The sequence below is a fragment of the Aotus nancymaae genome, unplaced genomic scaffold (assembly GCF_030222135.1).
Source record: "Aotus nancymaae isolate 86718 unplaced genomic scaffold, 86718_ANA_hifiasm-v0.15.2.pri h1tg000019l, whole genome shotgun sequence".
NCBI lineage: Eukaryota > Metazoa > Chordata > Mammalia > Primates > Aotidae > Aotus > Aotus nancymaae.
Window position 1 is genome coordinate 47,782,290 of NW_026988431.1, and position 23,245 is coordinate 47,805,534.

The 23,245-nt window shown below is 37.6% G+C and overlaps 1 pseudogene; it reads right to left on the reverse strand.

Annotated features, from left to right (window-relative positions):
* Nucleotides 1-4,316: 4,316 nt before the first annotated feature.
* Nucleotides 4,317-16,893, reverse strand: LOC105706536 (uncharacterized; annotated as a pseudogene).
* Nucleotides 16,894-23,245: the final 6,352 nt, after the last annotated feature.

The following is a 23,245-nucleotide window of genomic DNA, read 5'->3' on the forward strand; positions in this document are numbered from 1 at the left end:
AGTCTGGTTTTCAATACAGTTTGGCTATGATTTCTAAGTTTAGGAGCCACATTGCTTTCATCAATATTAAATGCTTAACAACCCACTCATATATATTCATAGCTATACTTAAAATATGAATATACTCATGTATGTATTGAAGGAATAATGTTTCTTAGTTATTCAATGCAGTGCTGTTTCAAGATAGTTTTATTGAAGATTATAAAGATAACTTTTAAATAAATATATTATAAAACTGTACTTATTTTTAATATTAGGAAACCCCAGTTTCAATTTCTGGACAACCAAAATCAAGACAATCAGATTGAATGACAGACTTATATCATACTTCTTAATATCCAGCATTCCTGGGTCAAGATACTCATTTTAATATCCTTTAAGATGACCCCTTCAAAATACTTTGACAGTAACATATTAAATCTAACTGGGAACAAAAGTTCTCCAAGGCCTTTTTCAGCTTTAAATTTTTATGAGGCTACGCTTATCTAAATTATAAAAATTTCAGTTGATTAATATTAATAGCAATTCTGTTCATCTTGAGTCTACATAGAAAAACATGGTGAAAACAAAAGTCTCTATACAGTTACAGTAATGGCTTGCTTATCCTGAAATCATGTATTGATAACTTCAAGCATTCAGAAACTGTAAAATACATTTTAGAAGCAAGTAAAAATGGGAAATCAGATAAACTTATTTAAAGGCATGGAAAGCGGCAGTAAATAGACTTTGAATAAATACCTAGAACAACTTATTCTTATGTTTATTTCAGGTAATTATTCAGTTTACTTCTACTTTCTATTTACTTCTACTTTCCATGCTCTTAAATAAGTTTATCCCATTTCAGAATAAATTAGAAGCAAAAAAGAAAAAATGGATGAAAAAAAGGACTGTTAGAGGTGAATGTGTACACTGAGCAGTAAAATGAGATATTTTGACAGTAAAAGAAGAAACCAAACATAATCCATTCAGTTGTCTCAAAGGCAGTATATTATAGCACAGTTACCTAGTTGATGTTCATAGTTATGATGCATATAACATCGGGCCATTTCAGGCTAGCTTTGAAGGATTTTGTTTAGCACAGAATCCTGCTTAAAATAATTCAGAAGCAAATCCAAATAACAATAGCAGCTACAGATACAACACAGAACCTTGACAAAAATTTAAATCTATTTCTAATGCCCTCCTCCAAACTTAGTCTTCTCTACTTAGCTCCTGCTAAGCATCCTGAGTGACTTTGACAGTTCCATAAATTAGCCACCCCTAAACTCTGAGTTCCCATGCTTCCTCATTCCTAGGAACTTCTCCTTTACCTTAGCTACCCACTCAAGTAGTCATAACTTTTACTTTCTCATCAGCAAAAAACTGTTCACATTCATTATCACTTCCATGCTCCATTTTTATAATCACAATTTTCTTTCATTCCAACTTACATGCTCACATGCCCCGACTGCTACAGTTTTCTTTAATGTCAATGCATTATCCAACCTATTAACAGCTCCAATTTCTTAATATCCATTAGCCACTTCCTCTTTTCACTTTCCAACCCATTCATCTGCCTTCTATACACCTATACCCAGGTCAGCTCTGAAGGAGAAAATCCACCAACTGGACAGACTTAATAACACTATTAATTTATAATCTCTAGCTTTAACTGAGAATTCAAATAGCCATAGCATTGTTTCTCTAAGAAGCTTACTTTCCTATTGTATGAGATAGCTATGAGGTAAATAATAACATTTAAGCAGAGAACTGCATATGGAAAACAATTTATCAAGGTTAGCTATTATTGTTATAATCATCATCATGCTTAGCATTTATAACAGTTTATAATTCTATATTTATGCATGGCATTGTTTGTTTAACATCTGGGTCTCCTACTAGACTTGAAGATTCATAATGGCAGCATTGTCTATTTAAGTTAATGCTGCATTGCTGGTATCTGGCAGAGAACTTATACACAATTCACATTGAACAATATTTGTAAAATAAGTGAATAAAAATAACCAGATTGGCAAATATTTTTATTTAATAATAGAAAAGTATGACATGCCTATAATGTTTCTTCCTCTTAACCTTCTATTTTTTACTCCATTGGGGTTGCTTGAAGTAGACTAATATTTCTGCTACAAACACTTAGAAAAGCTAGATATAAAACAAATAAACTAAAAACCACATCTGTTTCAAAGAGAAAAGCCCTGAAGGCAACACACATGTGGGAGGCCAAGATCAGAGAGGAAAGGGAATGTTAGAGAAATGAACTGACATTCTTCATGCTACTTTTTCTCATAAGGCATTTACCAATTCTTTTTAATGTCAATGCCAGCGAAGACATAGGGCAAGAGGCTGAGAGACCAAGCAGAAGAATGCAGTTGAATCAGATAATTTAGTAGATATGTGGACAATCTCATGGTACTAAAGACATAGGAATTTAATTTGGAGCTCAACTTTCACTTCCAGGTAGAAGAAGTAGATGGAATTTTCCCCATTACTCCCACTCAGTGTAACTCCTTATACATTATATATAATGTATATATTATGTATATGTGTAAATATATATACACAATATATATTATACTTATTATAATATATAATGGAGAAATGGAAGCATGTGCCCATATGAAGATTGACACACAAATATCACAGGAGCTTTATTTGTAACAGCCAAAAGCTAAAATCAACTCAATTTTCTGAATAGTTTAACGGCTACACACAAATGTGGTATATCTACACAATGAAATACTCCTCAGGAATAAAAAGGAATGCAAGAACATGCATGAATCTCAAAAACAATTTTGCTGAGTACAAGAAGAAAAAAAGATACCACATATTGTATGATTCCATTCATATAAAATGTTATGAAATATAAACATCATGACAGAAAACAGTGGTTATTTAGGAATTGTAGGTCAGGAAAGAATGGGAGGGAGGATTACAAAGTGGTAGGGGAAAACATGGATGATTTCACGGTTATATACATACTATATATCAAAATTTAGCAAATTACCTATTTTGAATATGTAGAGTTTATGTCAATTATATTTCAGTAAAGCTTCAAAAACTAATTCAGTATTTTTTTTTCTTTGAAACAGAGTCTTGCTCTTGTTGCCCAGGTTTGAGTACAATGTCGCGATCTCAGCTCACTAAAACCTCCGCCTCTGGGGTTCAAGCCATTCTACTACCTCAGCCTCCTGAGGAGCTGGTACTATAGGCACCTGCCACCATGCCTGGCTAATTTTTCTATTTTCATTAGAGGCAGGGTTTTGCCATGTTGGCCAGGATGGTCTCAAACTCCTGACCTCCAGTGAGCCACTCTCCTTGGCTTCCCAAAGTGTTGGGATTACAGGCATGAGCCGCTGTGCCCAGCCCCAATTCAATATTTTTACATATGCAAATTGTAATAAAGGGTCTACAAGCTTACACATTCAAATGATAACCATGCTGACCTCTGGGAAAGAGACTGAAATTGGGGATAATAAAATAAATTTTCTCATTATTTTTAGCATTTCAGTGTATACAAGAGCATGCTCATTTTCACAAGTGAAATTAAAAGAAAATTATAAAATTTCTAAAATCAATTATATTATCCTCTCTGTGTGAGCCTGACTTAGGAAGTGACTAACTCTATAATAGAGGTGAAAGAGGAGAATGACATTCAGAAAACAAGTTCACAGAAGAAATAATTCTTTATCTGAATCTTTTTTTTTTCCCAGAAAAGGATATTTTTTATTCAAGTAACTGCAAATAGGAAACCAGAGGGGGAACCCCAGGCTGGGACAAATCATGGCTACCCCTCCCTGACAGAACAGGGAAAGGAGGTGGCCCCTACACCCTTTATGGTCGATTCGGGCCCCCTAGCTCACTCTGCTGCAGCATCCAAGGGGCAGGGCCCCACCTTCCCTGGGACTGGGGTAGTCGGTCACCCAGCCTGCCATGCCCCAGCCCCTCTTCCCCATGAAGAGTATCTTGGGGTGGGGTATCATGGGCAGAACAGGAGGCAATGAGGATGAACATTTGGGGCTGATAGCAGCAGCAATGATGGATGTCAAAGAATGGAACATTGAACAAAAAACAACACAACTGTCCAGAGGTAGTTTGTAAACAGAGGAAAAATGGAACCAGAACCTTGGGGGCAGGGAGGAGCAGGAGGGTTGGGAGTGGGCAGGGTGAGCTCCTTGTTATTGGTGCCCCATCTGAGGAGGGGGAAATGGCCGAGTGGCAGAAGCAAAGTAGGGTTGGGGGGAACAGCTCTAGCCCACCTCAGGAGGTAGCCACAGGGCTCATGGGCCTCACCTGGACAATAAGTGACTGCATCTCCATCACCACAATATGTGCTCAGATCCCAGGCGGAAGGCAAGGGGGCTGGAACCACAGTGAAGAGGGTGTAGGGGACTCATACCCCTCCTGCCTTCCTGTAGCCAAAGGGGGCTGTCCAACCTAGTGGAGGGACTAGGGAAGGTGAGGAAGGATGAAAGGTGTGAGCTCCACGTGGTGACAAAGACAGTTTGGCTGGGGGAATTCTGGGGGCCAGCACCCCCCTCCCTTGGCCATACCTGCTGCTGCCAGAGCAGTGGAGTAGGGCGTGCCAGGATGAGATGGGGCTTGGGCCCCTTTTAAGGCCAGGGGAACCCTCCCAGGCCCCACTATGGGAAGCCAGAGGAAACAGTAGAGGAGCAGAGAGGATGCCCCCAAACCAAAAGCCCAGAGAGCAATGTCCCCATTACCAAGGGAGTGGGGACGCAGCAGATGCAGGGTGGGGCTAAGTGGAATGTTAGTATGTCCAGGAGGGCATGTGTGTATGCATGGGTGGGCGGGGGAGCTGGGAACTGAGGCCAGGGGAAAACTGCTCCCCACTCAGCCCATGGAGGCCCTGCAGCAGCTCCTCATTGGAGGAGCAGGCAGCACACATGGTCATTGCTCCTCCTCCGAGGACTTCTGCGAGATGCCCTCCTCTTCCTCCTTCTCCCGGGTCTTGGCAGCGCCCTTGTTTTTGCTTCCCTTTGGTCGGCCCCGAGGTCTCAGGTGTTGGCACTTCGCTGGGCTCCTTCGGAGGCTGCTTGCATGGCCTTCCCCGGCCCCGCTTCTCAGTGCCGTCCTTTTCCTGCTTGGAGGCCAAGGGCTGGCTGGACTTCGAGCTCGATTCGCTTATTTTCCCTTCTCTAAGGAGCAGGTGGAAGAGTGAGGGCTGGGATGGCCTTCTTGGAGCCGCGCCAGCACCAGCAATAGCTCGGCATCCCAATTAGAGAAGCCCTTTATCTGAATCTAAAGGTTAAGTAGGATTCTCTGAGAAGAGGGAATGTTGAGATAAAAGGCAACACCAGGAAAGATCTCCTGAGAGTCAGTGCAGGTGAGGCTGGAGCACAAGCTGAGCGGCGTGAGGGCTGTGTACAGTAAGGAACCTGCAAGGGATGTGCGAACACTCACGGAAGGAAGGGTCAGCACTCTATGAGAAAGTCTAATGCTCTCAGGAAGTAATGGACAGCTGCTGAAGACTGTAAGTAGAAACATCATACAATAAAATCTGTGTTTTTTAAACAATCTCTGGTGGCTCTGTGGAAGGAAGTTATGGTAATTTGTATGGAGGAAAATGAGTTCCTTAAGTCAGTGAAACTCAGAAAAAGATGGATTCAAAAGATTATTAGTGTCATAAGGTCTCATGAGTGACTGGAAAGACAGCAGCTTAGAGATTGGGTGACTGGAGAAATTGCAACCCAAACAGAGATAGATGGAATCTTTTTATTGTGCTGTTATTTTTTTGTTTTGTTTATTCCTTTAGGATTTAGTTTTGTGTGGTGGGAGTGATTTCTGAGGAAATGTTCTAGGCAGTTATAGGCACAGAGATTTTGGGGATTTTTGCAATGTCTGTGGATGAACATAAAAGCCCAATATTTAGGAGAGACGTTGGGCTACAAACCCACATCATGTGAGAATTAGCTGAAGACAGGAGATTGACTAGAAGCACCTGAGAAGAACATGCAGAAAGAATCTAGAAGCTAGCTAAGGGTAGAACCCTATAGGACAAAATACTTAAAGTATAGGCAAAGAAAGATAAAGAATTAAAAAGTACCAGTGGTTGGGGCAGTTGAGATGAGATGAGAGAGCACTGAAGAGGTCAGGCATGTCTGCAAAGAGATAGGGCAAGGAGGGAGGGGATTATTGGAACTGGCCAGTGGAAGCAGCTGGTGGGGCCTTGGGGAGGCTTTTTTTGGTAGCATGTGAGAATGGAAGCCAGAGTAGAAATAGCATTGAGAAAGCTGAAATGGTGACTATAGGTTAGACATTCAAACAATCTAGAGGAGATGAAGAGAATTGGGGTGGCAGCTTGAGTGGAAGGCTGGGCCAAGGAAAGAAGCTTCAGGGGAGCAGGAGTAGACACAGAAGAGCAGGCGACTGAGTTAAGCGAAGTCCTGGGGAGAAAAGAGGGTGAATCAAGGGCATTGGCTCGGCAATTGAGCAGGAGGGTAGTGATTCAGGAAGCTGTAGCTGAGTGAGAAGGGGAAGTAAGGAGAATTGGGGAATTGCACAGTGGATGGCTACCTTTGTTTGTTTGGTTTTGGTTTGTTGTGGTTTTATTTTGAGATGGTAAGCTGTTCTCCTAAGAGTGAAGACAATAAATATGAAGTAATACAATGTAAGGTCTTAGAATAATGCTCAATGATATATGTGAGAGGGAGCTAAGAATAAATAAATAAAAGTCACACAGAAGCTTGAACGGCCCAGCTGGCGTAGGACACGTGTTTACAATGGCACCTGACTCTTTGATGAGTTTAACCTGATCAGGCTTTATTACTAAGCAGTGGTTCTTTGAACATTGAAATCACCTGGGGAGATTTAGCACGCACTTTTGCCTAGGTCACATCCCCATACTCTGATTTAATAGGTATGGCCTGGGTATTAGGAATTTTTAAAGCTCGTTAGGTGATTATAATGTGCAGCCAAGATTGAGAGGCACAGCACTAAACACTCACTTCTCTAATTAGTTAAACCTGTACTGAACTCGAAGCATGGAACTTGGCTGGATTTAAACTAAAACGTGAAACTTGGGCCTCAAAGATAAAAATAAGTAAGTGTTGATGAAAGGACTTCAGGAATTGTAAACATCCCAGTGCTGCAAACATTCAATTTTTAGTTTATATTTTTAGCATCCAGGCTTGCAGTCTTTGCATACCTGCCTCAGCAAAACTATGATAAATCTAAGGAAAATGTTAAACTACCTGTCAAATAATAAAACAGGATGAATGATGCTAAGTTCATATTGTCTATCTTTGAGTGATTGGTGCAGATTCTGCATATATATTCAGCAAAAATACTCCCTTCTCATATTGTTTTTTAATCGAAAACAAATGCATGTATAGTAATGTAATAAAAAAGACAAGAGGTAATTTCAGCCTCATTATATAGTCTTGTAATTGAGGATTTTGACCTCAGTTTTGCAGATTCACCTTAATATTCATCTTTCATTTTTACTCACCTTTGATACACCTGGTAAATTAACTCACTCTTACCAGTCTCAGGAAGAAGATTGCAATACAAAATAATAGCTTATTAATTTACAATGAGAAATGGGATCCCCAGTTGGCCACATTCTTGCTGGCCAGTCTATTTTCTTTCCATCAGAGAAGGTCTGAAAGAAAACCCAAGTTTTGTTTTGTTTTTAAATGTTCTTTAGAGCAATTAGAATGGATTTTAGAAGGCACACACACTAAATCTTCAGTAAGTTTCTCATTGAATTGCCCCATGGTTCTTTATTCAAACATGTTTTCAGATTTTGAACACTAATTCTAATTCTGATTACCTGGTTCTAATCAATCCACAGGTGGTTAGAAATAGAAAATTAAAAACAGGGGATTTCTAGAGGGAGTCACACCCCCAGGGGCAAAAAACAGCAGCTGACACTTACGGAACAAGCACAAAAGACTACCAGCCCCACAAAGCCAGGCATAATCTCTCAATAAAGAGGTGTCATTTCATTGAAAGACCAGCAACCTAACATACTTCAAACTTCTCTGAGGCCTAATGGAAACTCTAGACAGTAAGGAAAAATAACTTCATATTACTTTCCTTACTTTTTCATAGATTTGGAGATGTTTTGAGAGATCCTAAAAATTTTTACCCATCAATTTACCAATGTTCATATGGTAATGCTATTATCATGCCTATGATGTCTAGAAGCTTCAAAAACAAATGGTCAAACAAAAAAGACTAGCATGATATGTGCCCACAGAATATATTTATTGAGCACATTAGCATCCCCAAATGCACAGATTGCAACAAGTTAAATATAAATGGGTTTGTAAACATAAGACAATCACAAGGAACAATTTGTCTTAATAACATTCAGATTTTTTTAATATTTGAGAATCTTATATGACAAATTAGAAGTTAGGACCCAAATATGAAACACTACAGCATTTATTTTTAAAATACAAAGCAACAGCATCAATTTCTGGAAATATAGGGAAGATAAAAGCACTGGATAAAATACAATAAACTTTTTCTCTAACTTTTATTTTCAAGGGTACATATACAGGTTTTTTTATATAGGTAAATTGTGTGTCATGGGGGTTTGGTATACAGATTATTTTATCACTCAGGTAATAAGCATGGTACTTGACAGGTAATTTTTTCATCCTAAGCCTCCTCCCACCCTCCACCCTGAAGTAGGCCCCAATGTCTATTGTTCCCTTCTTCGTCCATGTATACTCAATGTTTAGCTTTTATTTATAAGTGAGAACATTTGATATTTAGTTTTCTGTTCCTGCATTGGTTCACTTAGGATCATGGCCTCCAGCTCTATCTATGTTGCTGTAAAGATGATCTTGTTCTTGTTTATGGCTACATGGTATTCTACAGTATAGATGTACCACATTTTCACTATCCAACACACTGCTGATGGGCATCTAGGTTAATTCCATGTCTTTGCTATTGTAAATAGTGCTGCAGTGGACATAGGCAAGCATATGTCTTTACACAGAAGAATTTATGGTTCTTTGGGTATATACTCAGTAATGGGATTGCTGAGTCAACTGGTACATCTGTTTTTAGCTTTTTGAGTAATTGCCACACTGTCTTCTACAATAGTTGAACTAATTTACACTCACACCAACAGTGTAAAAGCATTGCTTTTTCTTCACAACTTTGCCAGCATTTGTTGTTGCTGACTTTTTAATAATAGCCATTCTAACTGGTGTGAGATGGTATTTCATTGTGGCTTTGATTTGCATTTCTCTAATAATTAGTGATGTTGAACTGTTTTCATATGCTTGTTGGCCACATGTATGTCTTCTTTTGAGAAACATCTGTTCATGTGCTTTGCCTACTTTTTAATAGGGTTGTTTTTTTCTTGTAAATTTCTTTCAGTTCCTTATAGATGCTGGATATTACACCTTGGTCAGATGCATAGTTTGTGAATATTTTCTCCCAGTCTCTGGGTTGTCTGTTAACATTGTTGCTGGTTTCTTTTGCTTTGCAGAAGCTCTTTCTCAAACATCAGAAATTCCCATATGAAATTCTGTTTACCAGAATATATTGTTTCCTGAGTCTTACAAGTTGGCATTTCTTGTGCAAAGATAATTTTATTGACTGAAATTTTTCTTTATTTTTAAATTGACAAATAATTGTATATAGTCATTTGGTAAATAGTGATGTTTCAATACATATAATATATAGTGATCAAATCAGTAATTAGCATGTCTGTCATCTCAAACATTTATCATTTATTTGTGTTAAGAACATTCAGCATCCTCCTTCTAGCTATTTGAAACTATATTAATGTTAATAATGGTCATTTTGCAGTGATATAGAAGACTAGAACTCATTCCTCTTATCTAGCTGTAATTTTGTGTTCTTTAAGAAGTCTCTATCTCCCTCTTTCCTCTACCTTTCCTAATCTCTAGTATCGTCCGTTCTACCTTTTACTTCTGTGAGATCAGCTTTCTTCAGCCTCCATATATGAGTGAGAACTGCAGTGTTCAACTTTTTTTTCACCCAGCATAATGTCCTCCGGTTCCATCTATATTGCCCTGAATGATAGGATTTAATTCTTTTTTTTAACGGATAAATGATATTCCATAGTGTGTATATACCACACTTTTTAAAAACTTCTGTTTATTGCTGAACACACATTGATTCCATATTTTAACAATTGTTGATGCTGCTAAAATAAACATGAGGATACAGATATCTCTTCTACATAATGATTTCTCTCTCTCTGGATAAATTTTCAATAGTCCAATAGTAGGATTGCTGTATCATAAGGTATTTTTATTTGTAGTTTATTTTATCAAGTTATTAATTATTTATTTTGAGACAAAATCTCGCTCTGTTGCCCAGGCTGGAGTGCAGTGGCATGACTGCAGCTCAATGCAACCTCCGCCTCCTGGATTCCAGCGATTCTTCTGCCTCAGCCTCCTGAGGAGCTGGGATTACAGGTGTGTGCCACCATGCCTGGGTAATTTCTGTATTTTTTGTAGAGATTGGGTTTCACCACGTTGGTCACACTTGTCTTGAACTCCTGACCTCAAGCAATCCACCATCCTCAGCCTCCCAAAGTACTGGGATTCAAGGCCTGAGCCATTGCACCCGGCCTCTATTTGTAGTTTTTTGAGGGACTGCCCCCTCACCACACACACACATACTGTTCTTCATAGTAGCTGTACTAGTTTAGATTCCCACCAACAGTGTTTAAGAATTCCCTTTTCTCCACATCCTTCTCAGCATTTATTATTTTTGGTCTTTGTGATAATAGCCATAGTAACTAGGGTGCGATGACATCTCATTGTGATTTTTATTTGCATTCCCCTGATGATTAGTGATGTTAAAAATTTTTATATTTGTTGACTATTTGTATGTCTTCTTTTGAGAAATATATTTTCAGATAATTTGCCCATTTGTAATTGTTTGTTTTTCTGCTGTTAAGATGTGAGTTCTTTGTATATTGTTGATATTAATCTCCGTCAGATGAGCAGTTGCAGATACTTTATTCTATTCTATAGGTTGTCCTTTTTCTCTTTTCTTTGCTTCGTTTGCTGTTCAGAAGGTGTTTTGTTTTATACAATCTCATGTGCATGTTATTGCTGTTGTTGCCTGTGCTTTTAAGGGCTTATTCATAAAATATTTTTTCAGACCATTTTCCCCGGGGCATTTTCCCTATCCTTTTAGTAGTTTTATTATTTCAGGTATTACATTTATGTTCTTGATCCATTTTGAGTTACTTTTTATATAGGGTAAGTGGTGGGGAGTTTAGTTTCATTCTTCTGCATATGGATATCCTGTTTTCCCAGCATCATTTATTGAAGAGGCTGTCCTTTCCTCAATGAGGGTCTTTGGCACCTTTGTCAAAAACAAGTTGGCTGTAGATATGTGAATTAATTTCGGGGTTCTCTATTTTTTTTCATTTGTCTATGTCTATATGTTTATGCCAGTACCATGCTAATTTGGTGACAACAGCTTTGTAATATATTTTGAGGTCTGATAGTGTGATACCTACAGCTTTGTTCATTCTGCTCGGAGTCACTTTAAGCTATTTAGGGTCTTCTATGGCTCCATATAAATTTTAAAATTGTTTTTTTCTATTTCTTTGGGTAGTATTGTCATTTTAACACTACTAGTTATTCCAATCTATCACCATGGGATGTCTTCCCATTTGTTTGTATCCCCTTCAATTTCTTTCACCAGTGTTTTATAGTTTTACTTTTAGATGTTTTTCACCTCCTTGGTTAAATTTATTCCTAGTTATTTTGTTATTTACTTCTTTATTTTTGGTAGCTATTTTAAATGGGATTGTCCTCTTGATTTTATTTTCAGCTAGTTTGTTGCTCATGTGTAGAAATGCTAATGACTTTTGTATATTCATTTTGTATCTTGCAACTTTCTGAATTTGCTTAGCAGTTCTAAGAGTTTTCTGGTAGAGTCTTTCAGTTTTTCTCTATATAAGATAATATCATGTGAAAACTGGGACAGTTTTGCTTCCTCCTTTCCAATTTGGATGTCCTTTATTTCTTTCTCTTGCCTAATTTATCTGGGTAGTACTATATTGACTAAGTGGTGTGAGTGGTCATTTTTGTCTTGTTCCAGTTCTTAGAGAAAAACATTCAGCTTTTCCTTGATCAGTAATATGTTAACGGTAGATTTGTCATATATGGTCTTTATTATATTGAGATATTTTCTTTCTATACGCAATTTTTTAAGTTTTTATCACGAAACGTCGCTGAATTTTATCAAATGCTTTTTCTGAATTTATTGAGACTGAAGGATGGTTTCTATCCTTCAGTCTGTTAATGTGATATATGACTTTAATTGACTTGCATATGTTGAATTATTCTCACATTATTGGAATAAATCCCACTTGGAATTATTGGGATTTATACAGTAAATACATTATTGGAATAGCGTATTTTCTTTTTGATGTATTCCTGGATTCAGTTTGCTTATATTTTGTTGAGAATATTTACGTTTGTGTTCACCAGGGATCTTTCCTGTAGTTTTCTTTGTATCTTTACTGCCTTTAGTGTCAGGGTTATGCTGACCTTGTGGAATGAATTTTGAAGAACACCCTCTGATTCAGTTTTCTGGAATAGTTTGAGACAAATTGATGTTACTTCTTCCTTCAGTGTTTGGCAGAATTCAGTAGTGAAGTCATCCAGTTATGAACTTTTCTTTACTGGAAGACGTTTTGTTACTGATTCCATCTTGTTACTCGTTATGGGCCTGCTCAGATTTTCTATTTCTTCTTGATTCAATCTTTTAGATTGTATGTGTCCACTTATTTATTCATTTCCACTAGGTTTTTAAGTTTATTCATGTATAGTTTTTCATAGCAGTCTCCAATTATCCTTTATATTTCTGTGGTATCTAAGTAAAAAAGAAAGAGAACACCCAAATAAATAGTCAGAATGAAAAAAATCCCAAATAAAGTCAGAAATGAAACTTTGAGTGTCCTCTTTCTTTTTCACTTAGTCTAGCTAAGTGTTTGTCGATTTTCTTGAGTTTGTCAATTTTGTTTATCAGTTTTACCAAACCACAGCTTTTTGTTTTGTTGATCTTTAGTGTTGTGTTTTAGTCTCAATTTCATTTATTTCTGCTCCAATCTTTATTATTTCTTTCCTTCTACTAATTTGGGGTTTGTTTTATTCTGCTTTTCTAGTTCCTTGAGATGTATTGTTAGGTTATTTATTTGAAATCTAGTTTTTTGATGTAGGTATTTATTGCCATAAAATTGCCTCTTACTACTGCTTTTTCTGTGTCTCATAGGTTTTAATATGTTATGTTTCCATTTTTATTTGTTTCAAGATATCTCTTAGCATTATTCTTACTTTTTTCTTCATTCACTGATCGTTTAGGAGCATATCATTTAATTTCCATATATTTGTATAGTTTTGAGGGTTCTTCTTGTTACTGATGTCTAGTTTTATTCCTTTGTGGTCAGATAAAATACTTGTTTTAATTCCTATTTTTAAAAATTTATTTAATATTGTTTTATATTCTAATGTACAGTCAATTCTGAAAAATTGCTCATGTACTGATGAAAATTCTCATGTGCTGATGAAAAGCAACTCTACTTTGCAGCTGTTGGTTGAAATGCATTTGGTATAATGTGCAATTTAAATCTGGTATTTCTTTGTTGACATTCTACCTAAATGATCTGTCCAATGCAAACAGTGGGCTGTTGAATTCCTCAACTATTATTGTATTGGCAGTTATTTCTCCCTATAGATTCAATATTTGCTTTATATATCTGAGTGCTCTGGTGTTGGGTACATATACATTTACAATTGTTATATTCCTTTATTACTTTATAATTTCCTTGTGTCTTTTTACTGCTTTTAACTTGCATTCTGTTTTGTCTGATATAACTGTTCTCATTTGTTTTTGGTTTCTATTTGCATGGAATATACTTTTCCATCCCTTATCTTTCAGTCAGTGTATCTTTTAAGGTGAGGCGAGTTTCCAGTCTGTGTATCTTTTGTGTTGAGGCGAGTTTCCTGTAGGCAGCATGTAGTCAGGTCTGATTTTTATATTGATTCAGCCAGTCTATATCTTTTAAATGGGAATTTAGCCTATTTAAATTCAGGGTTATTATTGATAGGTAATGACGTATTCCCATAATTTTATTGATTGTTTTGGGTTGTTTTGTATATCCTTTCTTCCCTATTTTCTCTGTTATTGCTTATTTTTGCAGCTGTGTGGTTTTCTGTAGTGAAAGAATTTATTTATTTTTCTTTCTCTTTTGTGTAACAGCTCTACCAGTGCGTTTTATAGTTTTGCATGTTTTCATGCTATTAGCCTGTTTGGATTGAATCTATCTGGGGTTCTTGGAGCTTCCTGAACATGGATGTCATCTTTATCCCAAGACTTGGGAGGCTTTCTGCTATGATTTTATTAAATATGTTTTCATCACCATTTTTCTTCTCTTCTCTTTCTGGAATGCACATAATGTGAGTTGATTTTTCTTTCTTTCTTTTTTTAGCTTAATGTGCTTAATAGTGTCCCATATATTCCATAGGCTTTTAAAATTCTTTTGTATATTTTTTCTTTTTTGTCTGTTTGTATTATTTCAAAAGACTTGTATTCAAGTTCAAAAATTCTTTCTTCTGCTATATCTAGTTTGTTGTTGAAGCTCTTATTGTTATTTTCATTTCATTCATTAAATTATTTAGCCCTAGATTTCTGTTTGATTCTTTTGTATGATAGCTATCTCTGTTGAATTTCTCATCCAAATCATCATTTTTTTTGCCTGATTTCATTGAATTGTGTACATGTGTTCTCATGTGTCTCACTGATTTTCCTGACAGTTATTATTTTATATTATTTTTCTGGCTTTTTTATGATTAAGGTCTGTTGGAGAATTATTGTTTTTCTTTGCAGGTGACTTTTTTTTTTCATAGTTGATGTGTCCCTATGTTCTTTTTTTTTCAACTTTTAAGTTCTGCGGTACATGTGATGGATATGTAGCTTTGTTATATAGGTAAACATGGGCCATGGTGGTTTGCTGCACAGATCAAGCCCAGCAACCATTAGCTCTTCTTCCTGATGCTCTCCCTCCCCCCGTACCCCGTGACAGGCTCCACTTCCTTCCATGTATCCATGCATCCTCATTATTCACCTCCCACTTATAAGTAAGAACATGCAGCATTTGGTTTTCTGTTCCTGCATTAGTTTGCTGAGGATGACAGCTTCCAGTTCCATCCATGTCCCTGCAAAGGACATGATCTCATTTCTTTTTATGGCTGCATAGTATTTCATGGTGTATAGGTACCACATTTTCTTTACCCAGTCTATCATTGATGGGCTGACATGGAAACAATGGGTTGATTCTATGTTGTAACTATTGTGAATAATGCTGCAATGAACATACACTTGCATGTATCTCTATAATAGAATGATTTATATTCCTTTGGGTATATTCCCAGTAATGGGATTGCTGGGTCAAATGGTAGTTCTGCTTCTAGATCTTTGAGTAGTCATCACACCATATGTTGTTATCTATGAATTTGGTGGGAAGGTGACTTCTTCCAATTTTATCAATCAGGTTTTTTTTTTTCAAAACACTTATTTGTATGCATAGGTCTTCGGGTGTTAGTTTGGTGGGGTGCATTGGCCTACTACAGTAGTGTAGTCTCTGTAGTTTCTTCAGCTATAATTCACATTACTGGCATTTGTGAATTTCTCAGTGGCCTAGGATAAGAGAGTTTGTGGCAATAATAGTATGACTTTGCCACAGGTGTACTCACTGTGCCATTTTTCAGGTCAGGGATGCATGTGTGCACATAGTGGCTAGCCTAACTTGGGGTCTGGCTTTCTGGAGTTTAAACCATGGGGCTGTTACTCTGGCCATGAGCAAAATCACATGGTTGCTTTACTACCCTGGAGACATATTTGGTAGGAGCAACCTGCAGGGTTATTTGTCAGGCCCAGAATCTAGGCACACAGCTGCTGGCCAGCCTAGAAATATGTTTGTCAGGGGTGACCCACAGGCCTGTTCCTAAAGCCTAGAATATGAGTTAAAGGCTGCTTGGTTAGACTTGGGGATGGGGGTATGAACATTAACTGCAATCTGCTGGGCTGTTTTCAGGCCTGGTGTGCAGGTGCACAGATGCTCAGCTGGCCCAGGGTATGTCTGCAGAAGGTGGCCCACGGGGCTACTATATAGGCCCAGGACATAGACACATGGCTGCTTGGTTAGCTGGTGGTAGCCCACCAGAGGTGGCCTGTGGGTCTCTTTCTTGGGCTTGGAACTTGGGCACATAGCTGCTTGACCAGCCTGGTAGGATATGCCTGTTGGAGGGTGGCCCAGAAGACTGTTTCTCAGGTCTGGGACATAGGTACGAGTCTGCTTTACTGCCTCAGGGTTACACACACTGGGGTTGGCCACAGGGATATTTTTAATGTCTGAAACACATGTGAAAGGTTACTTGGCCAGCTCAGGGATGTGCTTATTGAGGGTAGACCACAGGACTGTTTCTCTGATCTGGGTCATGAACTCTTGGTTGCTTGGCTGTCCTAGGGGCATGCCTGCCACTGAATGTCTATAGTACTGTTTCTCAGGACCTTACTGGGGGTGCAGAGCCATTGGGAAGGCCAGGGCATGTTTGCAGAGGAGCGGGGGGGGGGCGCTATGGGACTGTTTCTTAGGTCCTGAGCCCAGGTCCTTTGCTGGCTTAGTGGCATATATCTGCTTGGAGACTCAGAGGCCTCTTAGGGGAAGGTGCACAGTGGTTTGGCCAGATCTAGGGTGAGTTTGCTTTGGATGCAACTGCCATACCTTTCCTCTGGCTGGAAATGAGGGTAGCAGAAGTTGGCTTTCCTGTTGTGCAAGACCAGAATCATAGCTGATCCTGGCCCCAGTCTCTGCACAGCTGGAGTTATGGTGTTCAGCCACTCACCTGGGCTTGGCATAACGAAGGTGGAATCCCAGTGCTGGACAGTGGCTACTGCCTCAAGTAGGATGCACTCCAGAGGTGTCTGTCTTAAGATGGTGCCACGTTGCAGTGGCTTGGCTCACAACAGCTGGGCAGGGGGTGGAAAATATGCACTTTGTGCTTCTCATCTAGGGCAGGGCAGCTGTGTGAATTCCTGGCAGCTCTCCAAACTGAGCTCTGGGTTTGTGAGGATTCTCCTGTAGGAAGGACTGTCAGTGTTTGTGGTAGTAATGGGGGCTGGTGGGAATCTCCTGTTAACTTTCTCTCCAAAATGTGAAGTCCACCACCAGCCAGAAATCACATCAGATTTCAGAGGTATGTAGGGTTGAAATCTGAAATTTAAAATTCATCCAGTGAACAGATCTTTTATTCCAGTGTTTACTTTGTAGGACAAAAAATAAATCATGAAGACTTCGTGCATTAAGGACATGACAGGCTGGACGTGGTGGGTCATGCCTGTAATCCTAGCACTTTGAGAGGCTGAGGCGGGCAGATCATATAAGCTCAGGAGTTCAAGACCAGCCTGGGCAACGTGGCAAAACCCTGTCTCTACCAAAATACAAAAATTAGCCAGGTGTGGTTGCATGCTCATCTACAGTCCCAACTTCTTGTGGGGTCTGAGGTGGGAGATCAATTGAGCCTGGGAGGTGGAAGCTGCAGTGAGCTGAGATTGTGTCACTGCACTTTAGCATGGGTGACAAAGTGAGACCTTGTCTCAAAAAAAAAAGTTATGACAGATATTTTGACAGATATTTCCATATTTGAAACTATATGAGAGAAAAGGATCAGAGACAGTTAATGAGTGAAAAGGCAAATGTTTGGATTTCCAGGCATGGATGTCAATTTTACTTATTACTTATTTATAAACTTTACAAACATTTACAGCACATTATTTGCTGGACACAGTTCTGGGTGACAAGGGAATCAACAGTATGACATTGTCAGTGATCTTAGGAAACTCATAGATAATAATGTAAGGAGAACACTGTGAAACTTTACTTCAAAATAATTGTGATTGATTTTTCTCTTGGCTTCCCTCCAGTTTCTGCAAGAAGTGGGTTGCTTGGAAGAATACCTATACTCTATGCTCTGTATCTTAGCAGTAGCTCTGACAAAAAGTGTTTTTACAAAATGTTTTTATTAACTGAAAGGCGATCAGGATAACTTGTGCTCCATATTTTTAAGTCAGAGGAAAGTGAAAAATGATGGGTGAAAACTTCTGCAATAAGTTCCTGATGCAAAAATAACTATTTAATTTTTTACCAAAATAGAAAATATGTAATTCAACAGTCAGTTCACTGCAAGGCTGGGAGAATGGTGGGGGGAGTGGGGTAATATCAAGGCACTTATTACTCATTATGGTAGCTTATATAACCCCTTCTATTTTTACTACATCCAAGTGTAGCGATGGTTTCTTATTCTCAATACACTCAATCTCTGAAATGCTTTCCTTACGTTTCACAGACTTCCCATACTTCAGACTGTAGTTATAGAACCATGTCCTTATGACTGTGGACCAACCAAAAACCATAATGGTCCTACCTCTTTCTGAGCTCCTGCATTATTCAGTCATCATCTACTCTCAGGCTCAACCGGAGTCACCCTATGTTATTCTCTAGTTAGCTATGGTTACCGCCATGAGAATAGGGAGTGTGTCTTTTTATACTCCCCTGCACGTATGAAGGCACTGAGAAAAAGTGGGTTCTCATTAATGTTAATTAAATTTAATTCTTCAACAGAATGTTAAAATTATAAATAGTAAAAATAAAACTTTGAATTTTAGAAAAATGGTTCCTTTGGGTTATGTAACAAGTGCCTAAAGAGCAAGGACCTCTGATTCACTTTTTCTCCTAACCACCCAGCACTGTGCCTGACATAAAAAATTTAATAAAAGATTATTTGTTGTCTCAATGATATATAAGTAACAAAATAAGATGCTATTAAAGATGTGTAGAAGAATATATGTCTAAAATCATTCTATGTTTTCAAGGAAATTGGTGATTTTAATTTGCTCAGCTAAGTAGATCTATACTTGAGTAATTATAACTCAGCATCAACTATAAAGAGTAAATAATCAGAACTTTTGTTTATTTAGTACTGTATTATCTTAAACATCGTCACAGTATTTACATGTAATGAACAATAACACACAGAATCAATAAGCCACAATCTCTAGTAAGCCACAATCACAATAGAGAACTTAAAATTTGCTTAAGAGACTGGGATTTTTGTGACATGTGGGAAATGAATATTTCAGCACCAAATATTGGTGGTATTCATTCTTACAATACAAAAAGAAAAGGTAAGGGCAAGGTTAAGCAGGAAAAGGGGATTCTGTTTTTGTCAGAAGTCTTTCACAACAATTAGCTTTACCAATGAAATAATCAAGAGTTGTATTTACAGTGGCCAGTGATTGACTCTCTACTGAATTAACTTGAATCTTCTTTATCTATTGTAGCATTAATACTGTAAAGTCACAGAAATGAAACAATAAGCCAATTAGACATTTTAATTTTGCATATAAATTTGGTCACATCTCATGATGGTGTTCTTACAAAATCCATATTTAAATAGTAATTTTATTAATATTTTATTTCTTGACTTCTCTGATAGAATTTGTCTCTAAAAGTTAGTGTACCTACAATTTGTTCTCCCATCAGAAAAATTAAAGAAAAAAGTGGTAATTCATTTGGCTTGATATGTTATTACTGCATTTAAGGACATCAGAAAATTTTATTCCAAAGCTTTTATACCCAGCATACTTTCCCTTTCAGGAAAGATATTATTCTTTATAAGGATGTTGATATAACATGTACTAATTTGAGAAGACATAATACATTGTCACTTTAATACCTAGCTATTAACCCTTTTAAAAATCGTGCTTATCCATCTTCTTACCTTTGTGTTTTCTTCTTGTCAGAGCTTTTCCCCATGAATATTGATTTAAACTGAAGACATTTTAATTTTAACTAAAATCTCAGATGTAATATATGGCCAAGAATGTTGTGCAACTGATCATGATGTTAAGTATCACATGATTGCATCCCTTGGGTAAACCCTCTGGACATACATAGTCATAAATATTTTCCCCATCTAAGGAAATCTGCGTTCTATAAAATGTCATGAGGATTCAATGAGTTAACATCTGTAAAGCACTTAGAATCTTGTCTGACACATAGTAGGAGCTATGGATGTGGTTTAAAAAAGTCAATTGGTTCTGACACTACAAAAAAATCTTAAGCCAGAACTTTTAAACAATCATCACAATTATAGGTTTATAGTCATACTTCAAAAAACTTTTTTTATAAGAAATAACATTTTAAAAGTAAAATCCTTATGTGACATTCAAATGCAATAAGTAACCACAGCTATAATGGTGTTGTTTCATTCACTAATTTTATTTGTGGTGAAAGGATTCTAAAGGATGAGCTGCATTTTCTTGAACTTTTCAAGTAGGGTATAAGGCAGCATAGGAAACAGAGTAGAAACATACGACATTCACTCTGTCACTGAGGTGCTCTCTATCCACTTGAGAGATTAGTCACAAAACAAATAGCACAAAATCTATAATCAAATAGAATTAGATGCTATATTTTATCTACAGAAAGAGAGACAAATACAAGGTAGAATAATCACAGCAGATTTCTTGGAGAATGTTACATGTGTAAATAAAGACAAAGAATTTCCAGAATTGTAATTTCTCTAATAAAAAATAAAAAATAAAAAAAAATTGTGCTTATTCTTAAAGAATATCTAAAATGACAGTGACAATTCTTGCTTGCATTGAGTTCCTCCTAGACTAAACCCTTGCCCAATTCCACCATTCACATTTTTCAACCTATAGATTTCCCATCTTTCAGTATGTCCAGTATTAGTCAGATGTATTGCTTAAACTTGATACAGATCATAACATTTTTCTGCTCAAAACCCCACTAGGTTTCCATTTCACACAAAATAAAGATCAAAGCCTTTGTAATGCCCTACAAAGACCATGGTGTAGTGTAGTCCTGTACCCTTTCTGATCTCTTTTCCTACCTCTCTTCCTTTGCCGGCACCCTCCAGCATCCTGTTCTTTGAACATGCCTATCCTACTTTCATCTCACAATCTTTGCACCACTGTTACCTCTGCCTGGAATGCTTTATGCCCATCTATCTGCATAGTTTTTCCCTCATTTTTTCCAGGCTTCTGTTCAAATAAAGTTGTCTAATAAATATTTTCCCTGAACCAGCAATTCCTTCTATCAGAACTTTATTTCGCCTTCCTGCTTTACTTTTCTCCATAGCACTTATTACTGACTCTGTAATATATTTCTCTGTTTATTGTTCGTTATGTGCCTCCCTCACTAGAACATAAGTTCCTCAAAGCAAGTACTTTTAAAGTTTTTCTTTATTGCTATACCTTCAGTACATGCAAGGGTATCTAAATATAGGTGAAAATAAATATTTGTTAAATGAACGAATTTATTATTGTAAATATAACTACTTATTAATACTTATAAAACACCACAATGTGGATATAGCATGGCATTTCTCTCTGAAATCAGTTTCTTATATATTATATCTATGTTGAATAAACCCCAGTTATCTATCATTAATGAATTAAACTAATGACAGAGAAAATAATCTCAAATTTTGCATCTGACAAAGGTTTAATATACAGAATCCATAAGGAACTTAAAAAATTAAACAAACAAATGACAAATATCCCCATTGACAGGTGGGCGAAGGACATGAACAGACACTTCTCAAAAAAAAGACATACATGCAACCAACAAGCACATGAAAAAATGCTCAACATCATCACTAATCATGTTTTAGTCATGAAGTCTTTGCCCATGCTATGTCCTGAATTGTATTGCCTAAGTTTTCTTCTAGGGTTTTTGTAGTTTTATGTCTTACGTTTAAGTCTTTAATCCACCTTGAGTTAATTTTTTTTTTTTTTTTTTTTTTATTGCATTTTAGGTTTTGGGGTACATGTGAAAAACATGCAAGGTTGTTGCATAGGTGCATACGTGGCAGTGTGATTTGCTGCCTTCCTCCCCTTCACCCATATCTGGCATTTCTCCCCATGCTATCCCTCCCCAATTCCCCACCCCCCCGCTGTCCCCCCCACTCCCCCACAACAGACCCCCATGTATAGTGCTCCCCTCCCTGTGTCCATATGTTCTCCTTGTTCAACACCCGCCTATGAGTGAGAACATGTGGTGTTTGATTTTGTGTTCTTGTGTCAGTTTGCTGAGAATGATGGTTTCCAGGTTCATCCATGTCCCTACAAAGGACGCGAACTCCTCGTTTTTAATGGCTGCATAATATTCCATGGTGTATATGTGCCACATTTTTCCTGTCCAGTCTATCATCGATGGGCATTTGGGTTGGTTCCAGGTCTTTGCTATTGTAAACTGTGCTGCTATGAACATTCGTGTGCATGTGTCCTTATAGTAGAACGATTTATAATCCTTTGGATATATGCCCAGTAATGGGATTGCTGGGTCAAATGGAATTTCTATTTCTAGGTCCTTGAGGAATCGCCACACTGTTTTCCACAATGGTTGAACTAATTTACACTCCCACCAACAGTGTAAAAGTGTTCCTATTTCTCCACATCCTCTCCAGCATCTGTTGTCTCCAGATTTTTTAATGATTGCCATTCTAACTGGTGTGAGATGGTATCTCAATGTAGTTTTGATTTGCATTTCTCTAATGGCCAGTGATGATGAGCATTTTTTCATATGCTTGTTGGCCTCATGTATGTCTTCTTTTGTAAAGTATCTGTTCATATCCTTCGCCCACTTTTGAATGGGCTTGTTTGTTTTTTTCTTGTAAATCTTTTTTAGCTCGTTGTAAATTCTGGATATCAGCCCTTTGTCAGATGGGTAGGCTGCAAAAATTTTTTCCCATTCTGTTGGTTGCCGATTCACTCTATTGACTGTTTCTTTTGCTGTGCAGAAGCTGTGGAATTTGATTAGGTCCCATTTGTCTATTTTGGCTTTTGTTGCCAATGCTTTTGGTGTTTTGGTCATGAAGTCCTTGCCTACGCCTATGTCCTGAATGGTTTTGCCTAGGTTTCCTTCTAGTGATTTTATGGTGTTAGGTCTTATGTTTAAGTCTTTAATCCATCTGGAGTCAATTTTAGTGTAAGGTGTCAGGAAGGGGTCGAGTTTCTGCTTTCTGCATATGGCTAGCCAGTTTTCCCAACACCACTTATTGAACAGGGAATCCTTTCCCCATTGCTTGTTTTTATCAGGTTTGTCAAAGATCGGGTGGTTGTAGATATGTTGTGTTGCCTCCGACGCCTCTGTTCTGTTCCATTGGTCTATATCTCTGTTTTG